Genomic DNA, 13,697 nt, shown 5'->3' with positions numbered 1-13,697 from the left:
AACACGGGTGGTCAGTGGCAGAGCTGGACCCCGCATTCCCAGCCCACAGCACGGCCCTGCAGGCCACTTCTGGGTGTACGGTGAGGGGATTTCATGCTCCTCCAGGGACTTGAGCTTCCTGTCGAGGGAGGCAGAGCCTCAGCTGCCCACACTGTGATTTCAGGTGCAGACTTACAAGGAGATTGGAGAATCGGGGGAGATGGACCCTCCCAGACCCTGGAAAAGATGTCAGGGACACTGCCCGTACCCGGAAGCTTGGAGGACACAACCGGGGGGGTCTGTGCCAGGCAGCCCTGGGAAGGCTGAGGGCGACAGGAGGAGGAGGCCTGCTGTGGGGTTCCAGTGGCCCCTCTGACCGCAGAAACCCCGAGGTGGTACAGCTTAACCCAGGCCCGTGAGGGTTTCCCAGAGTACCTACAGGTATTAAACCAAGAATGGAAGTTTGTGGGCTTCTTCCGGAAGTCCCAGCTCCCAGCATCAGCCCCTCTCCCCTCATTGGAGAAGCACAGCCTGGGATGCAGCCTGCAAATGTGGGATCCCAGGGCTCGCCGAGCCTCCTGTCAGGAATCTCGATTCAGAGCCAGGCAAGTTGGCTTCCCTGGTATATTTAGAAAAGTCAGGCTCCGGTTGCTCCCTGTTCCCTTACAAAGTGTGAACTGCACCCATCACATGGAAATGTGATTCACTTCTCAGCAACCAGGCTGAGCTGCTTCCCACCGCCTCCAAACAACCCTCCCTCTCTGCCCCACTCAGCCCTCCTGCGCCCATAGCTTCATGTTCTCCGCCTGGAGCTGAGGGCTCTGGCAATGCTGTGGCCGCGGAGAACAGGTGGAAGGCACCTCCAGGGTCAAAGGCAGAATGGCTCTTTTGCATCTTTTTGGCAATGCATTGGTCTCGCTTAGTCTTGTTCCCTTCTAGAAATCTGGATGCTTCTTCCTCACAGTCTCCTAACCCTCGATTCTCGATCCCCCCAGCCCACACTGCTCCTCCTGCGGTCTGAAGCCTTGGAAAGGCTCACAGTTTGGCGGTGAGATCCTCATGGAAACAAGTGCAGTAAAGCTGAGGTTGCACCCCTGCAGTCTGTGAGCTGAACATGGCTTTTTTTTTCCTTTTCTAAAATGATATGCTAAACTGTTTTGGTTACTAACATTTTTAAATTAAGAGGGTTCACATTTTTAAAAATTAATTTCCTGCTTCTCTTGAAAAAATGCCCTGGAGTTCTGGCAACCCTGGGCCCCAGTCCTACAGGGCACATGGCAGGGTCAGGGTGGAGGCTCTCCCTCTGGATGGGCAGGTTCTCCAGGCTACCCCACCAGGCCGTGCATTCATTTGTGTTTTGGATGTGTAGCTCAAACATCTAGGGTCTCTCTCCTACTATACCCGGATGTATCTGCATATAGCAGGTGTAAAGCAGCTGTATAGACCCTGCTGTAGGGACACAAAGAAGATGTCATTTCTCCCTCTCCTCTTTAATTTCTCATTCTTTTGATCCTCAGTCCCCCTAATTTATCTCCGTTTTTCTCTCCACCGCTCTCTAGTGCCCTATGTTATTGGTTTGTGTGGTTCTATTTTTGCCCAGCACCAACCTCCCCAACCTCTGCCTGGTTACTTGGAGACAGAGCAACACGGAGCTTCAGAGTCAGGCCTGAGTTTGATTCCTGCTCCACTCTCTGCCCTCACCACTTCCCCGAGCCTCTTCGACATATAAGATAGGGACAAAATAATACCTAGTTTACAGGGTTTCTGGGAGGATTAAAGGAGCCCCTGCCCTGCTCGTTAAATGGCTGAAGGGACTTGAGTTTGCTTCAGTGGAGGGCAGAGCAGAGGCTGTGGCCGCCTTGCCAGACACTGCGGGAACCTCAGCCGCTTCCTCACCTCGTGGTCCCGGGAAGTAAGGAGTCCAAGTGCACAGGCTGCTCCCCAGGGGCCCCAGAGGTGGCAGTGCCTCTGGCCCTTGAGGGCAAGAACTCCCTTAAATGACGGGTCTCATCTGGTTGGAGGACATTGTTCAGGCCCAGGCTGGGCTCCATCCGAGGAAGCCAGGCCAGTAGGACAAGCCAGGGCCTCAGACCACGTGTTCCCCTCCTTCCTCCGAATGACAAGCTCCAATGCCTGCCCAGACCCCGTATCTGCCCGGGGTCTTCCAGCTGGAGCCCAGTCATGGGCTGAAGGAAACCATCAGTGGAGGCGTGACCAAGGCCAGGGGTGAAGGTAACCGCCTCTCCTCCTACTGGGAGGCACCAGCTTGGTGAAAGTACACTGGACTCTGTAAAGGACCACATCACAGAGTCCCTGCTGTGTCACTCTCTCCCTCCCTGCCACGGGTCCCAGTGTCCTCCTCTGAACAATGAGGGGGTGAGTTCTGGGAACTCTCAGGCAGCCCCTGACACCATGTGATTTAGTCAAGCACAGGGGAGGGACCATATGTTGGAGAGGTGCTCAGGTGATATCAGATCCACAGGTGCCGGAGTAAAAGCTGACAATATGGAATAAATAGAAATCAAGGCAGCTGATCTGAGGCTTTAGGGTGAGAGAAAAAGGCCTGGAGCAGAAGGGGTTTGGTCCATGCTCAACACCCCCAAGTCTCCCCAGGATGTCCTCTACCCTCAGGCAGCATTACCTCAGGGTAGGTTTCTTTTGGTATTTCTTCGATGACAATGTTGCCTGGGGACCCAGGAATATGAAAACCCAGAGGCACTTCCTCCAAATGCAGAGTGACTCACCCATGTGCTGGCCCCTAACGCAAGGGCGACCCATGGAGAATAACAGTAGCTAATATTTAACACGTACAATGTGCCAGGCACTGTTCATATTTTTTCATGTATATTAACTTGTGTATTTCTCCCAACAGTTCTACGAAGTCAATACTGCTGGACTCCCATTTTACAGATGACGAAACTGAGGCACAGAAAGGTTAAGTAACTGGGCCATGGTGACCTGGCAGGTGAGTGGCAGAGCCTGGACATAAAGCCAGAGGGTGTTCCAGAACCCGCACGCTCCGTGACTACACTAATTATATCGCTTTTACTGTTGCCCCAAGGCCACAGGGTGCTCTGTGCTGTGCCCCCAGCCTCATCCCCTTCCACCTCATCGACACGGATTCAGGACTTGGGGGGCGGGGCCCAGGGACGTGGTTTTCACAAGCGCCCAGCTGATTCTGATGCACACTCAGGTTTGAGAAGCACGCACCAGAGGACAGGTGGGGAAGATAACGCAGAGAGTGAGACCACCCAGGGCGCAAATTGGTTAATGTAGAAATTGGAAGCACGTCTGTGCATCAGAGGGAAAGGCTGGAAGACCCTCCCTGTGGCTCCCTCTGTGGGATGGGGTCCTCTTCCTTCTCCACCTGGTTAATTCTCACCTTTCTCTCAAATATCACTCCTCAAGGAAGACCCACCCCAGTAACCCCTGGGTCCCAGCTCCCTGCGATCGTTCTTGTTGTTCTGTATTTCTTTCCTGGAGCCCTAGTATGGGTGGCACTAAATGACTGCCGTTTGTAGGTCAAATTCTGTGCTGCCCTCTAGAACGTAGGCTCCGAGAGGGCAGGGATGTTCGCCTTGTTCACGGCTGCATCCCCAGAACTCGCACTGGGTTTGGCATGTAGTAGGCACTTCTGGATGTTTGTTGAATGTGTGACTCAGGTTGCAAAGCTGGGAGACGTGAGTTCAGGTAGAAGGAAAGAAATGTAGAAGAGAGACTGTGCCTTCTGGTCTGCAGGGCCTTTCCCCATCCAGGAATTGCTCAGCCCATGTAGGAATTTCACAGGGCAGTGGAATCCTCCTGCCGTGGAATCAGCTCACCTACCTCCTTGCATCTAAGCCCTCTGCTGTTCTTCTCAAAGATCCCTGCAAATGGAAGTTCCTCAGCTCTCCTTCCATGTTATTCCTTCCATGCTCTTTGCTATTAGAGAAGTTCTCCTTTGAGTCTGACTCCTGTGTTTCCTATGCCATTTGTACCGCCCTTTCCCTCCTCTTGAACACAGACTCTAATGTTACCAGAACTAGATAGGACCTTAGAGATGACCAAAGAAAGTAGCTTTCAAGTCTTTTTTTTTTTTTCCCTAAGCAGGAAAAGCTCTTTTCCAAAAAAATCAGAATCTGAATCCTAAAATGTGAGGCCAACAAAAGGGGAGAAGCTCTGATTTTTTAGGGGGTGGAACCCCTCCCAGGGCACCCCCAGGAGCTCCAAGGTACCCAACTTGAAAACCAGTGATAGATCTAAGCCTGACACTTTATGGATGAGAAAATCCAGAGACGGGAAGTGATCTGCCTCAGACAGGATCACAATCCAAGTCTTTCCTGCTTGAAGTTCATAGCCAGCGTTGTTGGATCTCGGTGAAAAAGGCAACATTTGGGTTGCTCTGCAGTTGTACTTTTAAAAAAAAAATAAATTTATTTATTTTATTTATTTGCTTTTGGCAGCGTTGGGTCTTCATTGCTCCACGCGGGCTTTCTCTAGTTGTGGTGAGTGGGGGCTACTGTTCATTGCGGTGCGTGGGCTTTTCATTGTGGTGGCTTCTCTTGTTGCGGAGTATGGACTCTAGGCGCGTGGGCTTCAGTAGCTGTGGCACATGGGCTCAGTAGTTGTGGCTCACAGGCTTAATTGCTCCATGGCATGTGGGATCTTCCTGGACAGGGGCTCACACCCGTGTCCCCTGCATTAGCAGGCGTATTCTTAACCACTGCACCACCAGGGAAGTTCCTGTACTTTTTAAAAAGTATGTTCTGGTATCATTTTGGGGACTACGTGTTTTGTGTTTTCTTTATGGTATCTGGTTCTTCACTATGCTAAAAAACTCAATGACAAATTGGGAAAGTTATACAAACATGTTTCCCAAATCTCCAAATCTTTGAACAAAGATGGTCATCACATTTTCTCAAACATTTCCACATAGGGCTGCAGAGTAAGGCCCATCTTTTTTTTATATTATTTACTTATTTATTTCTTTTGGAGTATATTTTGTACACAAACCATGGGATCGCAAGAAAGATCAATTGGAATGAGAAATGGTGGCGTCCTTGGTGCTGGGAACTCATTAAGCCTTTCAGCCCCAGGGACTTGGGGATTTTCATGGAACCAATTTCCTTCTTGGGATTGTTAACATAATCCCATGATTGGAGGATTGAGGGACCTATTAGCTGCCAGCCCAGTGCTCTAAGGGAGCACATTCCCAAGGACCAGAAGAAAGGTCTAGGCGTCTTCATGGATTTCCCATGAACCACAGGCTCTCTGCCCACACCCTCATCCCGCCCTCCACCTTCAGCCGGCTCCCAGACCCCAGCGCAGGGGAATGTGAGGTGTCTCAGGAGAGTGGGGTCAACAGGGGCTGGACTGCAACAGTACTCACTAGTCATTTATCCTCCACGTGCCACCCTTAGAACATTAGTCATGATCATCATGCTTCAGGTGCCATTTATGAAGCTTCTAGTACATTCCAGACACTGCTAATTCACCTAATCCTGACGACAAGGACTGACAATATTGTTATCTCCATTTTGCAAACAAGAACACTGATTTTTACTTTTTTTTTTTGCGGTACGCGGGCCTCTCACTGCTGTGGCCTCTCCCGTTGCGGAGCACAGGCTCCAGACGCGCAGGCTCAGCGGCCATGGTTCACGGGCCCAGCCGCTCCGCGGCATGTGGGATCTTCCCAGACCGGGGCACGAACCCGTGTCCCCTGCATCGGCAGGCGGACTCTCAACCACTGCGCCACCAGGGAAGCCCCAAGAACACTGATTTTTAAGAGGAGCTTGAACTGAGCCGAATCTTATTTCATTCAATATTTGCACACATTATTTCCTCTAATACTAATATTATCTCTTTTTGAATGTTCACTACATTCTAAGAGCTTCACATATATAAACTTGTTTAATCATCGTGACAACCCTATGAAATTAGGTACTATTATCATCCTCATGGTATATATGAGAAAACTGGGGCACAGAATGGTTAAGTTCCTCAGCTCCCAGACTCATCATTAGTTCTAGGCAGTCTCAGTTCACTTCAGGCATTGATGTGGTCCTTCCACGACTCAGGGGAAGCAGTAACAGGAGCGGTTAAGAGTGGGGACTTTGGAGTCAGACACACCGGGGTCCCGATTCCAGCTCTCTCTGCATGAGCGCAGGCAAAGGGATTAGCCAGCTGTTGCTACGTAACAGCTCCCCCCAGGATCCGTTTACGCTCGGCTGCTTCAAACCACAAACATTTACTATCTCATGGTTCTGTGGGTCAGGGACGTGAGAGCAGCTTCCTGCATGGCTCTGGTTTGGGGTCTCTTATGAGGCTGCAGTCATCTTCAGGCTCTCCTGGGGGAGGAGCAGCTTCCAAATGTACTCACAGGGACCCCTCCACTAGGCTGCCTCCCCACCAGGCAGCTGGCTTCCCCCAGGGCGAGTGATCCCAGAAAACGAAGAGTGTGCCCAAGATGGAAGCCACAGCCTTTGTATAACTCAGTCTCAGAAGCAACATTCATTACTTCTACCCTATTCTAGTCATTAGAAGTGAGGCGGTAAGTCCAGCCTGCGCTCAAACTGTGGGAGCTTACACAAGGATAGTGAACGTGAGGGGGAGGGGAAGACTGGGCCAGCTTAGAGGGCCTGCCAGGCAAGTCACTCAACTTCTGAGCCTGGGTTCCCTCATCTGTAAAACGGAAATCAGAGTACCTGTCTCAAAGAGTTCTTTTAAGTCCTCAATGCGATAACGCCTATAAAGAGGTAGAAACAGTGCCAGCACACAGTGAGTGCTCGACAAATGTTAGGTGCTGTCACCACCAAGGCTGTTAGCTACCTGCGGGCAGGGACACCGCCATCTTTTTCTGTCACAGCTGCCCCTACAGTTCCATGCCTAGCTCAGCACCCAGCACTTCCTTTCACCGCACAGACGCCAGGCACTGACATCGCCAGTGCGAGGGGGGAAGGAGGAGGAGCTCGCCCTCCAGGCCACGCCCGAGGCCTTCTGGGAGGGGCCTCCCCAGGGCATCAGGAACTTCCTCTAAGAGCCAGTCAGGGTGTGAGGGTTGAGAGGACCCAGGGTCTCTGGCTGCTGCTGGCCTCAGCCTACTCTACCCAGACATGGTCACAGGGGACTAGTCATGGGTGCAAATCTGCCAGCCCTGCTCCTGTAGGCCCTGGCTTGACAGAGCTCCCAAACACTGCCCAGATGCTCCCAGGAGAGGCTGGCACAAGGGCAAGGACAAGTTCTGGAATGCTAGACCACCCTCCTGTGGTGACAGTAAGGGTCGGTGGCTCCCTGGGGCTTGTCATCAAGGAACAGCATGTTGCCCTCTAGGGTGTTTGGCGATGGTGACAGCTGCTGGCATTTCCTGCAGAGGGGAAATGGGGCAGAGGGGAGGGGATGGAGGGGAGGGGACAGGGAGACAGCCAAATCTTTGGCAAAGAACCACATACCCAGCCAGGCTGCAGACCAGGAGAAGAGACCAAGTATACTGGAGGAGCAATGGGCTTCTGAAGGGGAAAGGCACAAGCTGTAGGGTTGTGGGTTTGACTCATGGCTCAACCGCTTGTCCACTGGATGGCTTTGGACAAGCTGCGTAATTACTCTTCATCTCTGGTGCCTCATCCACAAAATGACCTTTCACCTCGCCCAGAGATAGTGAGAATCAGCAGTGTGACCTGCAGTGCCTGGCTCACGGTAGGTGTTCTGTAAATGGAACCATCACTATTATCAGGGTGGGGGGTGGGAAGGTGCTTAGGGAAAGATTGAAAGCTAAGTTGTCTGTTTCATTTTGTAAATTTAATTGACGTATATATATATATACATTAAAAGGTGCATGTATCATGTGTACAGCAAGACAGAAATTCCCAGTGTGTAACCAGCATCCCGGTCAAGAAAAAAACCATGACCAACACCCCAGAAACCTGCTTCATGTTCCCTACCAGTTCCTATCTACCTGCAAGGAGACCCGCTATGCTAACTCCCAAGACCCTGCTTCTGCACTTTGTTTAATTGGAAACACGTGGAATGCGCTCTTGTGTGTCTGTCTTTTTTGGCTTAATGTCCACTGATGCAGCTGCACGCAATTGTGGTTTGTTGGTTCTCATTGCTCTGCAGTGTTTCATTATGTGAATGTACTCCGGCTTATTTATTAATTCTCCTGTCGATGGACATTTGGGCTGTCTTCAGTTTGGGGCTCTTAAGAATAGTGATGCCATGAACATTCTCATGCCTGTTTTTATTTGATGGAATTAGGGTGGAATTAGTGGGTCAGAAGTCATCTGTACTTATAGCTTTAGTAGGTACCGCCACACAATTTTCCGAAGTGTTTGTACCAGCATGCGCTCCCACCAGCAGTGAACAGGAGCTCTCCTCGCTCTGCATACTTGCGCTCACTTGGTGTTGTCACTCTTCTTTTCAGTCATGCTACTGGGTGTGCAGTAGGGATTTTTTTTTTTTTTTTTTTTTTTTTTTGCGGTACGCGGGCCTCTCACTGTTGTGGCCTCTCCCGTTGCGGAGCACAGGCTCCGGACGCGCAGGCTCAGCCGGCCATGGCTCATGGGCGCAGCCGCTCCGCGGCATGTGGGATCTTCCCGGACCGGGGCACGAACCCGCATCCCCTGCATCGGCAGGCGGACTCTCAACCACTGCGCCACCAGGGAAGCCCTGCAGTAATGATTTTAACCGTGATTTTAATTCATATCCTCTTGGTGACTCATGAGGAGGAGCACCTCTTCCTATGTTTATTAGATAACGTATCTAAGTAGTTTAATTTCTGTCCTTGACGGGGACGCTCTAGAGCACTGATCCCACCCCCACCCTGTGCCCACTGGAAATTTTGGATTTCACACCTGAGTAAAATGTGGGAGTTGAGCAACAGAATTGCAGACTGGCTGAAGCAGCTCCATCCTTTGTGCAGCAGGCCTTACAGCTCCAGGTGCACACGTGACCCACCCTCTGCCAGGCAGATGCCCTGGCCTGAGATTGAGAAGGCAGTGCGCGGCCAACCGCGTGCTTCTGCGCTGCTGCTGTTTCTCCTGACTAGCGGGGAGACAAAAACATCTGGTTTTCCCGGAGGTGGCGGTAGCAGAGATTCCAGGCCCAGGCTCTGGTGTGTCAAGGGGCCAACATGTGGCATCCCTTTTGCTGATGTGGATCTGTGGATCACTGCCGGGGGTGATGTGGTCCTGGAGCCGGCAGACGGCTCCCTGATTCCCCAGATTCCTGATCATGGCAGAGCTCCTGGCAGGCCGATTCTTCTGGGAGTTTCTCCGAGAAGCCCAGCCTACCTCTGCTCCACCAGCCCTTCCAACGATCTTGTAAAGTCCTAAATCCCTGTATTAAATTATTTCCTTCTTAAAATAGCTAGAGTGACTGCTATACCTGCAATTAAACCCCAACTTATATATTGCGGTACACTGATATCACTGCTTCATGGAAGAAAAGATATTTTAAGACCAGAAAATAAGAAGAACATAATCCTAAAATAAAAGGACAGTTTTCTTAAATTTCATTAAATCAATCCCATGAAAAGCCCATTTTCCTTTTCTCATTTTGCCAATGGAAATTTCAGCACTAGTGGGCTCTAAAGGAAGAAGTGAGTTTAGAAGAGGAATTAAAAGGGAAAACAAAGAGTGGCCCCTGAAAGGGGCACGAGGAAGCTGAGAACTGTTGGGCTGCTGTTTATTGACTACTTAACCTTAGTGCCAGGGGTAATGTGACCCTGGTCCCAGCAGTATCCTGAGCTCATTTAAAATGCCACGAGTAATACTGTTTTGTTTGTTTGTTTTTAAAATTTATTTATTTATTTGTTTTTTATTTTTGGCCGTGTGGGGTCTTTGTTGCTGTGCGCGAGCTTTCTCTAGTTGTGGCGGGCAGGGGCTACTCTTCGTTGCGGTGTGCGGGCTTATTGCGGTGGCTTCTCTTGTTGCGGAGCACGGGCTCTAGTCACACGGTCTTCAGTAGTTGTGGCTCGCTGGCTCTAGAGCACAGGTTCAGTAGTTGTGGCACACGGGCTTAGTGGCTCCGCAGCATGTGGGATCTCCCTTGACCAGGGATCAAACCCGTGTCCCCTGCATTGGCAGGCGGATTCTTAACCACTGTACCACCAGGGAAGCCCTAGTAATACTGTTTTTATGGGTTCTTTCACCCTGCCCCAGAGTTGAGGGTCAGGGAGAGCTTTTGATGATGGGGAGTCATGGGCATGAGGCACTGTAGCTGTGTCTCAGGATGTAATTTGAGTGATCATTAGTAATATTGGGGTAGTTATTTGGTACGATAAGTGATAATAAGAGGATGCAGGGGAAACAACTCCTAAAAGGAGAGAGAGGAGCTGGAGCGAGGAGCCATCCAAGAGGACCCAGCGAGGCAGCCCAGGTGGTGATGAGGTTTGCTGTGTATTTGAGATCCAGGAGGGTCTGTCTGCCATCCTTGCTCTGTGCAGCTGCAGCTGCTCCAGGGCTGCAAAGGCCTCAGTGCTGAAGCCTGGCTGGAGAAGGAAGTCTCCAGGCTAAAAATTGGGCGCGGGCTCTGGTGACAGTGGCCTCAGCTGGGGATGGGGCGCGGGGTAATTCTTGATGCTGTCAGCAGAGTCTGGCTGGTAGGGATAAGGAGAGGGGCAGATGCTACCGTGAGGAGCTCTAGAGATGGAAGCACCTGCATCATCTTTTGGCCCAGTGGTGTGCAGTGATGCTTCCCTTCTCTTTCTCTCCTTTTTTCTCTCTAATGGTTTATAATGGAAAATTTCAAATATACACAAAAGTAGAGAGTATAGTCCAATGAACCCCCATGGACCCATCACCCAACGACAGCAATCATCAACTCATCAGCCTAGTGATTTTTTAAGCAGTTAAGCCTCTGATTCTCTGCTCGCCCGTGTATGTGTAGCTGAATGAAACTATGAAATATTTACTTGTTTTTCCCTATCCCTTTCTCCCATTCAATCAGATGTTAGGAGAGCTAACAGTGCTCAGGAGGACTTAAAGGGTTTGCAAGGGAAGTAAAAGAGGCAGAAGGAATCTGCATTCAATAAGGGGAGGGGGCACCCTAAGTGTTTTCAAATTGAGTTTCCTGCAGCCCGAGGCTGCAAACAAATACCACAAAACACTGAGTGGCTTAAACACCAGAAACGTATTGTCACCGTGCTGGAGGCTGGAAGTCTGAGATCAAGGTGTCAGCAGTGCTGGTTCCTTCTGAGGGCTGTGCGGGAACTCTTCATTCCAGGCCTCTCTCCTTGGCTTGTAGATGGTCGTCATCTCTGTCTCTTCACGTCATCTTCCCTCTGTGCCTACCTGTGTCCAGATTTCCTCTTCTTATAAGGACAGCAGTCATATTGGATTATAGACTTATTATAACTTAATCACCTCTTTAAAGGCCTTTTCTCCAAATCCGGTCACATTCTGAGTTATTGGAGGTCAGGACTCCAACATATCTTTTTTGGGGGAACACAGTTCAACCCATGACGGGGACTCACTGGCATTGACTGAATGAATGTCTTAAAGAAACACAAAAGGGAATCCCCCCAGGCTAGGGAGAGTTTTCCCAGGGCGAAGGGTGGGCTAGAGAAAGGGGTCTGTGGGATGAGGAAGAGAAAGGCAGAGGGGACATTGGTCAGCTTCCAAAAGGCACCCATGTCCCAGGAGTGGCACAGAATCAGCAGAGACAGCTGGACTCACAGAGACCACTGGACAGAGACATGGCTTTTTAGTGGACACCCGTGTCCTGGAAGTGAGGCACAATCTGAGAGGAGAAATCCAAGAATATTTGGGGTGAATATTTCATCCAGCTTCTGGGAATAGGTCATGGGAGTCAGAATTTAATTTAGAAATTTAGAAACTAGAGGAATTGATATTTTCTGTGCCTCCTGAGTTTGTCAACTGAGAGTTATATCTGCCAAACATAAAACAGATGAAAGCAGGACTGTTCTAGGTGGAGCTCACCCCTAACCCTGGCTCTCCTTGCAGTGTCCCAAGGCAATCCAAGGGCTCCTAGGGCTGCAGAAAACTCAATTTGAAAACACTTAGGGTGCCCCCTCCCCTTACTGAACACACAGGACACAGAGGCTCAGAAGAGGAAAAGACCTGCCCATGGGCAGGTACAAGGCAGGTTAGCAGCAGAACCCAGGGCTCCTGATTTCTACCAGGACACTTTCCTCAGGTTCCTCAAAGATTTCCAGGGAGGCTGATGCTGTATCTTCGATCCATACCCAGGTGCTGTCTGGTGAGGTGTCTCCCTGCACGGCAGCTGGCTGGGTCCCTGAGCCACCCTGGAGTCGGCTGGAATCTCTTCTTGTGAACTTGTCAAGTTTTTGTTGTTGTTTCGTTTTAGCCATTCTTATAGATGTGCAGTGTCCTGTGTTCTTTTGACATGTCCTCATTAATCTTTGAGGGCTTCTTTGCTTTCTAGCCCAACAAGGTGTTCCAGGTTTACCTTGTTCTTTCCCTACCCCAGGGAATTATCCCTGGAATAAGCCATTGATCCCCGGTTCTCTATCCCTGGAGTTTTTCTAGAAATTTCACAAGACGAGGGTTTGGGAAATTATTATGTGTTGTGGGGGGCACGAAACACCATTAAAAAGGTACTTCTATAATGTAGATTTAATTATTCTACAATCAAATCATTCCCCACATACTGAGGTAATTCCCATATTCAGGAATGACTGACACCTTCCTCCTTGAACTTGTCCCCAGCAACTTTTAACACATTCCTTTCTGCTTCAGTTAATTATGAATTCAGTTCTCTGTAATTAACCTTCATCGATAGACTGATGGATACCAGGATGGTGGCCAGCAATAGACTCTCAAAGAAATGAGAATCTGAGGTTGGATATCTGACCTGGTTGGATCCAAAGGCAACAGTGATCCTATTAACATGAGGAGATAGAATTCTGGTCGTCCATAGCACACCACGGCGTACAGTTATCACATGTGGTCACCTAGGAGGAAGGCAAGGCTTTGGAGGACAGGGTTGCTGATGAGATAAATCATTATAGTGAGAATAAGGAATATAAAACCTGGGGAGGGGGCCAGCTGCTTCAAACTGCACAGAGTGTTTAAAGAAAGAAATAACAAGCTCAGGGCTTTTTCTTCCTTTTAAAAAAATAGCTTTATATATAATGTTACATGTCAATTTGACCTCAATTTAAAAAGTAGCTTTACTGTCTGCACGTATTTAAAGTGTACAATTTGATGTTTTGACATATATATGTACACACACACACACACACACACACACACACACACACACTCCTACCTGAGAAACCATCACCGCAATGAAGACAATGAACGTCAATTACCACCCCCCACACACACCCCTGGCCCAAGTTTCCCTTTCAGTCAATCTCTCCTGCTCTTCTTTGCCTCCCTGCCCTTCCCAGGCAACCCCTGAGCTGCTTTCTATCACTATAGATTAGTTTGCATTTTCTAGAATTTTTTATAAATGGAATCATACAGTATATACTCTCTTTTGTCGGGCTTCTTCCAGTCAGGATAATTATTATAATCATTTTGAGGTTTATACATGTTGTTGAATGTATCGATAGTTCATCCTTTTTTATTGCTGAGTAGTATTCCATTACATGGATATACCAAACGTGTTTATCTAATCACTTGTTAATGGATATTTGTGTTGTTTTTAGTTATGAATAAAGTTGCTATGAATATTAGTGTACAGGTCTTTGTGTGAACATATTCTTATATGCTTTCATTTTTCTTGGGTAAATACCTAGCAGTGAAATTGATGGAACA

The sequence above is a fragment of the Globicephala melas genome, chromosome 4 (genome assembly GCF_963455315.2).
Source record: "Globicephala melas chromosome 4, mGloMel1.2, whole genome shotgun sequence".
Classification (NCBI taxonomy): Eukaryota; Metazoa; Chordata; class Mammalia; order Artiodactyla; family Delphinidae; genus Globicephala; species Globicephala melas.
This window is presented reverse-complemented; position numbering follows the sequence as displayed.